The sequence below is a fragment of the Vicia villosa genome, linkage group LG3 (genome assembly GCF_029867415.1).
Source record: "Vicia villosa cultivar HV-30 ecotype Madison, WI linkage group LG3, Vvil1.0, whole genome shotgun sequence".
Lineage (NCBI taxonomy): Eukaryota > Viridiplantae > Streptophyta > Magnoliopsida > Fabales > Fabaceae > Vicia > Vicia villosa.
The window spans coordinates 110,655,858-110,665,075 of record NC_081182.1 but is presented as its reverse complement, the minus strand read 5'-3'; the positions used below and the strand labels follow the sequence as shown (position 1 = coordinate 110,665,075).

Genomic DNA, 9,218 nt, shown 5'->3' with positions numbered 1-9,218 from the left:
TCTTGCACACAGACAAACACTGAATAAAATATCAGGTCTAGAAGCAGTAAGATATAGAAGAGATCCAATCATACCTCTGTAGAGCTTCTGATCTACCTTCTTACTTACCTCATCCTTACCTAGAACACACGTTGGATGCATATGAGTTTTTGCTTCTTTGCTTTCAGAATGATTAAACTTCTTCAGAAGTTCTTTCACATACTTGGTCTGATGAACATAAGTTCCTTCAGAAGTTTGATTGATCTGGATCCAAAGGAAATACTTGAGTTCTCCCATCATGCTCATTTCAAACTCAGCCTGCATAGACTTAGCAAACTCCTTTCCAAGTGTAGCATTAGAGGTTCCAAAGATAATATCATCAACATAAATTTGGCAAATTAAAATATTCTTTTTAAAGGTTTTACAAAAGAGAGTAGTATCCACTTTTCCTCTAGTGAAACCATTATCCAGAAGGAAAGAACTTAATCTTTCATACCAAGCTCTAGGATCTTGCTTCAGATCATATAATGATTTCTTTAATTTGAAAACATGTTCTGGAGACTTAGAGTCTTCAAAACCAGGAGGTTGGTGGACATAAACTTCCTCATCTATATAACCATTTAAGAAGGCACTCTTAACATCCATCTGATACAGAGTGATGTTATGTTGAGTGGAAAAAGAAATTAATAAGCGAATAGATTCTAACCTGGCCACTGGTGCAAAGGTTTCAGTATAGTCAATACCTTCTTGCTGACTATAGCCCTGAGCAACCAGTCTGGCTTTGTTTCTTACAACTTCTCCTTTTTCGCTTAGCTTGTTTCTGAAGACCCACTTAGTTCCAATGATTTTAAATCCTTTTGGTCTTGGAACAAGATCCCAGACATCATTCCCTGTAAACTAATTTAGTTCTTCTTGCATGGCAATTATCCAATCAGCATCCTCCAGAGCTTGATCAATAGAAGTTGGCTCAATAAGAGATACTAGACCAAATTGACATTCTGCATTGTTCTTAAGGAATGCTCTTGTTCTGATAGGATCTTCTTTCTTTCCAATGATAACATCTTCTGAGTGACCAGAGTTGAGTCTAGAAGATCTTTTGATAGTTGGCTCTTCAGAAATTTCTGAGATTCTCTAATGAAGCAGCAACTTGATCTTCTGATACTTTGCTTCTGGGTTCTTCAGCGTCTGAGTTAGAGAATTCTATATCTGCAAAATTCTCAAACTGCTTTGGCTTTTCAAGACCAAGCTTATCATCAAATCTGATATTGATTGATTCTTCAACAACCAATGTTTCAGTATTGTATACTTTGTAGCCTTTTGAGCATTCAGAATATCCAAGAAGGAAACACTTCTGTGCCTTAGAATCAAACTTATGCAGATGATCTTTAGTGTTCAGAATATAACATATACATCCAAATGGATGGAAATAAGAAATGTTGGGCTTTCTGTTCTTCCACAGTTAATAAGGAGCCTTATTAAGAATAGGTCTTATGGAGATTCTATTCTGAATATAACATGCAGTGTTTATTGCTTCTGCCCAGAAATTCTTAGCCATATTGGTTTCATTGATCATGGTTCTGGCCATTTCTAGTAGAGTCCTATTCTTTCGCTCTACAACTCCATTTTGCTATGGAGTTCTAGGGCAAGAGAAATCATGGGCAATACCATTTTCTTTGAAATAAATTTCAAAGAATCTGTTCTCAAATTCGCCACCATGATCACTTCTAACCTTTATGATTTTACACTCTTTCTCAGATTGGATCTGAGTGCAGAAGTCAAAGAATACTGTATGAGACTCATCCTTGTTTTTCAAGAACTTTACCCACATCCATCTTCTATAATCATCTACGATGACTAATCCATATTTCTTTCCTCTGACAGATGCTGTTTTGACTGGGCCAAACAGATCAATATGCAGAAGTCCTAGCGGTCTAGAGGAAGAGACAACATTCTTAGACTTGAATGCAGGTTTGGAAAACTTCCCTTTCTGACATGCTTCGCAAAGAGCATCTGATTTGTATTTCAGATTAGGGAGTCCTCTGACCAGATTAAGTTATTTAATCTGAGAAATCTTTCTCAAACTAGCATGACCCAATCTTCTGGGCCAGACCCATTGCTCTTCACTAACAGACATAAGACAAGTTACCTTCTGATTCTTAAGATCTTGAAGATCAATCTTGTAAATGTTGTTCTTTCTCTTGCCTGTAAATAGGATTGAGCCATCCTTCTAACTAATAGTTTTACAAGACTTTTGATTAAAGATTATGTCATAACCATTGTCACTTAATTGACTTATGGACAATAAGTTATGAACTAATCCATCTACTAGCAGAACATTAGTTATGGAAGGAGAGCTACCAATACTTATGGTCCCAGAGCCAATGATCTTGCCCTTCTGGTTCCCTCCAAACTTAACTTCTCCAGCAGATTTAAGCACCAGGTCTTGGAACATAGACCTTTTTCCCGTCATGTGCCGCGAGCACCCAGAGTCCAAGTATCGTGACATGTTTTCCTTTGTCTTCTTTGCTGCTAAGGATATCTGCAACAGGGATAATCTTTTCCTTAGGTAACCACAATTTCTTGGGTCCTTTCTTGTTAGTTCTCCTCAAGTTCTGATTGAACTTGGGTTTAACATGAAAATTAACAGAAGGTACAACATGATATTCCTTAGTTTGAGCAACATGATATTTTCTATTTTGTGTCACATGCTTCTTAGTGTGTGTAATGTGAAAACTCTTAGCATATGATGTGAACCTAATATCATGGGAGTGGTCATACTTGAATTGATCATACAAGGGCTTGTATGTGATTTTCATATCATCCACAGATTCAAGTTTGTATAGGGTTTCACCCTCATAGCCTATGCCAACTCTCTTGTTTCCACTAACTGCATATATCATAGAGGCAAGTTGACTTCTTCCAATACCTCTAGATAAAAACTTTCTAAAACTCAAGTCATATTCCTTAAGAATATTGTTCATACTTGGAATAGACTTTTCTGAACCAGAAGATGATTCAACATCTTTGGATAATTTTAAAACTTTTTCCTTTAGTTCAGAATTTTTTACTTCAAGCTTCTTAGTTTCAGATTCGAATAGCTTCTTCAGCTTTTTGTATTTGATACTAAGTTGAGCCTTGAGTTCAAGAAGTTCAGTTAGACTAGAAACTAACTCCTCTCTAGATAGTTCAGAAAATACCTCTTCAGAATCTGAGTCTGATGTAGATTCTGATTCATCATCAACGGTGGTCATGAGCGCAATGTTTGCCTGCTCATCTTCAGAGTCTGATTCTGATTCTGATGAATCTGAATCATCCCAAGTTTCCATAAGGCCTTTCTTCTTTTGAAACTTCTTTTTGGGCTTTTCCTTCTGAAGCTTTGGACACTCACTCTTGTAATGTCATGGCTCCTTGCATTCAAAGCATGTGACCTTCTTTTTGTCAAATCTTCTGAGTCCAGAAGATTCTCCTCTTTCAGGTCTTTTGGAACTTCTGAAGTTCTTGAACTTCCTTTGTTTACTCTTCTAGAGTTGGTTTACCCTTCTGGAGACATGGACAGTTCATCTTCTTCTTCTTCTGATTTTGACTCTTCAAAATCTTCTTCTTCAGCCTGAAAAGTGTTAGTGCATTTTTTATTATTTGATTTTAAAGCAATAGACTTACCTTTCTTCTGAGGTTCATTAGCATCCAACTATATTTCATGACTTCTCAGGGCGCTTATCAGCTCTTCAAGAGAGACTTCATTCAGAATCTTAGCAATCTTGAATGCAGTCACCATTGGGCCCCATCTTCTAGGAAAGCTTCTGATGATATTCTTGACGTGATCAGCCTTTGTATATCCCTTGTCAAGCACTCTTAATCCAGCAGATATAGTTTGAAATCTTGAGAACATTGCTTCAATGTTTTCATCATCCTCCATCTTGAAGGCTTCATACTTCTGGATTAATGCAAGAGCTTTAGTCTCCTTGACTCGGGCATTCCCTTCATGAGTCATCTTCAAGGATTCAAAGATGTCATGGGCAGTTTCTCTGTTTGATATCTTCTTATATTCAGCATGAGAAATAGCATTCAGCAGAATAGTCCTAGACTTGTGATGATTTTTGAATTGTTTCATTTTATCATCACTCATTTCTTGTCTTGACATCTTTACTCCTCTAGCATTTACAGGATGTCTATAACCATCCACAAGTAGATCCCATAAGTCACCATCTAGACTAAGAAAGTAACTTTCCAATCTATCTTTCCAGTATTCAAAGTTTTCACCATCAAATACTGGTGGTCTAGAATATCCATTTCCATTATTGTTTTGATCATTAGAAACAGATGTAGCAGTTGATGCAGCTGCTGATGGATCAACCATATTGACTTAGTGTTTTTTCTCTTCCTGAATCTTTTTCTAACACGGTTAAGTGCTTGCACCTAGAATTGGCGCTCTGATGCCAATTGAAGGATAGAAAAACACTTAGAAAGGGGGGGTTTGAATAAGTGTGACTTTAAAAAACTCTTAAGATAAAAACAATGAACACAATTATTTTTATCCTGGTTCTTTGTTAACGAAACTACTCCAGTCCGCCCCCTTAGAGTGATTTACCTCAACTGAGGATTTAATCCACTAATCAATCTTGATTACAATGGTTTTCCACTTAGATACCTTCTAAGTCTTCTAGAGTATACTGATCACAACTTGATCACTCTAGGAAATCACCACTTAGATAACTTCTAAGTCTTCTAGATTCTACTGATCTCACTGATCACTCTAGGAACCTTTTACAATCAATGTAAAATAAATGTTTACAAGAGTATTGAAATGCTTCTTAGAAAGCTATAATCACAATTGTGATATTTCTCTTAAGTTCTAAGCTTAACACTCACTAAATATTACAATAGTTTTTGTGAGCTTGAAGATGAAGTTCGTGAGTTTTGAATTCAGCAGCGTTTCAGTATTTTTGCAAGAGTTGTTGTTACTGCTTCTGATCAGAACTTCCATATTTATAGGCGTTTGAGAAGATGACCGTTGGGTTGCATTTAATGCATTGCATGAATAGTACAACGCTGCATTTAATGTTTCACACTTTTGTCAACTACCTCGAGCCATGCTTTTGCTGCTTTTACTGACTTTGCCTTTTGTAGCTTCTAACGTTCCTTTTGTCAGTCAGAGATTAGACTTAATAGCCTGTCATCTTGTACTTGCTTCTGATCTCAGATTTGTGAATACAATGTTTGAGTAATCAGAGTCATTCAACTTGGTGCAGAGCATCTTCTTGTCTTCAGACTTTGAAGTGCTTGAGCGTGATACCATAAGAACTTCAGTGCTTCTGCTTCTGATCTCATGTTCTTCTGATGCTTCATAGACCATGATCTGATTCTGCTTGACCATCTTCTGATGTCTTGCGAGAGCATGTTCTGATGTTGCAATCTTGAACCTTCTGAGTCAGTGCTTCTGAGCGCTGAATTATGCATACTCTTTATATATTTCCTGAAATGGAAAATGCAAAGGATTAGAGTACCACATTGTCTTATACAAAATTCATATACATTGTTATCATCAAAACAAGAATATTGATCAGAACAAATCTTGTTCTAACAAGTTGATGGTTGGCCGGTTCTCATACGCGTTTGTGATAGTAAACATGTGATAATTATAAGGTCTTACATGTGAATAATAAATCAATCCAAATAGGGGTTTATTATTCGACATGTTTTTATTATCAATGTTTAATCGTTACAACAAGAGTATCACTAGTAGTCAATATTATTGTCCAAAGACTTGATAATGATGGTGCACTGGGTATCTTGAGACGAGTTATGTAATTATTTGAACAATATTTATTATTCAATTTTTTCTTTTATGTGAGTATATTTAAAATGTTTAACTTTTGTTCTTTTGCAGCTACAATTTCTTCAATATTTGCTCATGTGAATTCGGTTCAGGTCCTTAGAGGGGCAAATTTCAATGACTGAAAAGAGAACATATAAATTGTTCTTGGTTGCATGGATCTTGAACTTGCATTAAGAAAAGAGCAACCTGCTTCTCCTACGGAATCTAGTACCTCTCAACAAAGGAAAGATTATGAGAAGTGAGATCACTCCAATCGCACGAGCCATGATTTCGTCTGTTTTGAGGTCAATTTAGCTTCAGTACTTGGAAACACTTGGTGATTAGACTCTTGAGCAACTATTAACACTAGTTTTTCAATGAAGGGTTGCTTGAACTACCGAAAGCCAAATGACGTTGAAAGATACGTCTATGTAGGAGATGACAAGTCGGTAAAGGTGCAAGCTTTAGGGAATTTTATATTATTAATGTGTACCAAATTTTATTTAGATTTGAAAGACACTTTTGTGGCACCGTCATTTAGACAGAATTTAGTTTCAATTTCATATTTGGACCGATCAAGTTATTGTTCATTTGGAAATAATATGTTCAAGTTGTCTTTCAATTCAAATATTGTTGAAACTTGTTCACTTATGGGTCATAATTCTTGACATAATAACTACTTATGGCGAATTCTTAAATATGGAATCACGTGGTACTAAGCGTAAAATTGATGATAACAATTCAGGAGCATTATGGCACAAACACCTAGGTCACATATCTAAAAATAGAGTTGAGCGACTAGTGTTATATGGAATTTTGGATTTCATTGACTTAACAAATTTTGATGTTTGTGTTGAGTGCGTTAAAGGTAAAGAGACAAAAACAAAGAAATATGGTGCACATAGAGCTACAAATGTCTTAGAATTGATACATACGAATATTTGTGGACCATTTCCTACACCTTCTTGGAATGGTAAACAATATTTTATATCATTCATAGACGATTATTCTAGATATGCATACATATTTCTCATACATGAAAAGTCTCAATTATTGGATGTGTTTAAATCATTTAAGAATGAAGTTGAGAATCAAATCAACAAAAGAAATAAGAAAGTCAAATATGACCGTGGTAGTGAATATTACGACAGATATGATGGTTCAGGTGAACAACGTCTAGGGCCTTTTTCCAAATACCTAGAGGCATGTGGATTCGTCCTATAGTACACCATGCTAGGATCGCCTAGCATGAACGGTGTTGTTGAAAGACGAAACCGGACTCTTAAGGATATGGTATGGAGTATGATTTGTCATTCTACCTTACCAGAGTTACTTTAGGGAGAGACACTAAAGACCGCAACTTACATTCTAAATAGAGTACCAACAAAGGCAGCTATCAAAACACCTTATGAACTTTGGACTCGGTGAAAGCCTAGTCTGAAACATTTTTACATATGGAGATGTCCAGCAGAGGCAAGCCTTATAGGCCAAATGAAAAGAAATTAGACCCCCGAACAATGAGTAACTACTTTATTAGTTATTCTGAAAGATCTAGGGGTTACAAATTTTATTATTTCAAGCTTGACTAAGTTAAAACACATTGATATCAAGTTCCTAGTTGTTAAGAAAAGGGTACAAAGTGGACAGATTTCCATAAAACACTTGGGGACAAACTCCGTGATAGCAGATTCTTTTACAAAAGGCCTTCCACCCAAGTTCTTTCATGAGCACGCAGCTCACATGGGTTTTTTTTACCGTTAGAGGAGTCTTTGATTTAGTTGGAGTTAGTCAATTATGAATTTTATGTTTTATGTTTTGGTATTATGTATGCATACTATAATTTTGGATATTTTCCAAATTAATAAAGTTTGATATTCAGCAGTTTACATTTTGTACAATAAATTTATTGAATGATCCCACTAAAGTAAAGTTGGACCAGTTGAAAATTGACATATACAAACCAACTTCATGTGATTTTCATGCTACAAATTTCATGATGGATCTATGTTATTTAGTTGTGTCACTATTAGTGATCATTGAAAGATTTAGTTATGATTAATATAGCAAAAATCACCTTGATTCTGTATACTGGCATGACTAATGAATGAGGTACTTTGGATATGCTTAAAGAATATAATGGCAAATTTTGAGCTCCTAAAGTCTAACCCATGTGTACAGTTATATATGTGATCAATGGAAGATTGTTAGAATTTGAGTAATAAATGTAATATTGCATGTGTTAGAGTTGTTTTTTAATTAGCAGACTGCAATGGTCTAATTAATTTTAAATATGTAACTAAAAGCATAAAAATTATGAAATGAGATTATTGTGTTGATACTATGAGTCAATATCTAATTTGATGAGGGGTCAAATTAGAATACTGAAAACTAATAAATAACCCTAAAATTATTTATAAGGGTTAAGGTTATAAGGAATATGAGTCGATCGCATGTTTGGTTCATCGAAATTAGTTTAAAATTCTATTCTTGATTTTTATATTAATAATAATTATAAAATTATGAACAAATCTAACAAGATAAAAACATACATAACGCATCAACTTAAAAATTATTGAAGTGATACTTAGGAAAGATTTTGACTACTCAACAAAAACAGAACACTAAAAAAAAAACTACTTTAGACTCTATATTACCATTTGTTTTTACAAAATATTTTATTAATTAGCATCAATTTCAACGACAAAGTGCATACTAGAGTAGTAGTAGAGTACTATGCAAAAGCAATCAATCAATAAATTTGAATCTAAATTTTGTCTCAAAACCAAAGTTACCTAGGACCAAACCTAGCTCATCCAAAGGCTATAAACTTTTGTTAGATTTCAATTATAAAAGACAAAAGCCAGGTGTTAGTAGAATCTGTCAAAACATCAACATTTGAAGTCAAAGACGAATTATGTTTCGCATTGGTTTTAGCAATTAGTTGCTGCAATTGTTTATCATTCGATGTGTATTATTTTAATAACTAAATCTAAACGAAACGAAAATTTAACAACTAATCAGAGTGGCGCAGCGGAAGCGTGGTGGGCCCATAACCCACAGGTCCCTGGATCGAAACCAGGCTCTGATAAAAATGTATTTTTTTCCAATTTTTTTCTTTGAACGACATTATGCTGAATGCTTGATAACGTCGTTTTCCGCTGTGCTGTGTCGTTTACTCCATTAGTTTTGATTCTTAATAATAATATCTTTTTCTTGTACGGAATATAGCAATACTACAAATAAATTAAATAAACAAAAACTATTAATAGTCATTTGCATATAGAGTTGGAAAATCGACTCTTAGAATAGAACTCTCATTTTTAAAATAATTTAAACATAACCACCACATTAATTAACAAGCAAGAACTGTTTTTTATTTATATATTTTAGTTTTTGACACCCAGAAATTTTCATATCTGCCAAT

The 9,218-nt window shown here is 34.6% G+C and overlaps 1 non-coding gene across 1 annotated transcript; it reads left to right on the top strand.

Annotated features, from left to right (window-relative positions):
• Positions 1-8,810: 8,810 nt before the first annotated feature.
• TRNAM-CAU (transfer RNA methionine (anticodon CAU)) lies at positions 8,811-8,882 on the top strand. The gene has a single exon. It is a non-coding gene; the product is annotated as a tRNA-Met (tRNA).
• Positions 8,883-9,218: the final 336 nt, after the last annotated feature.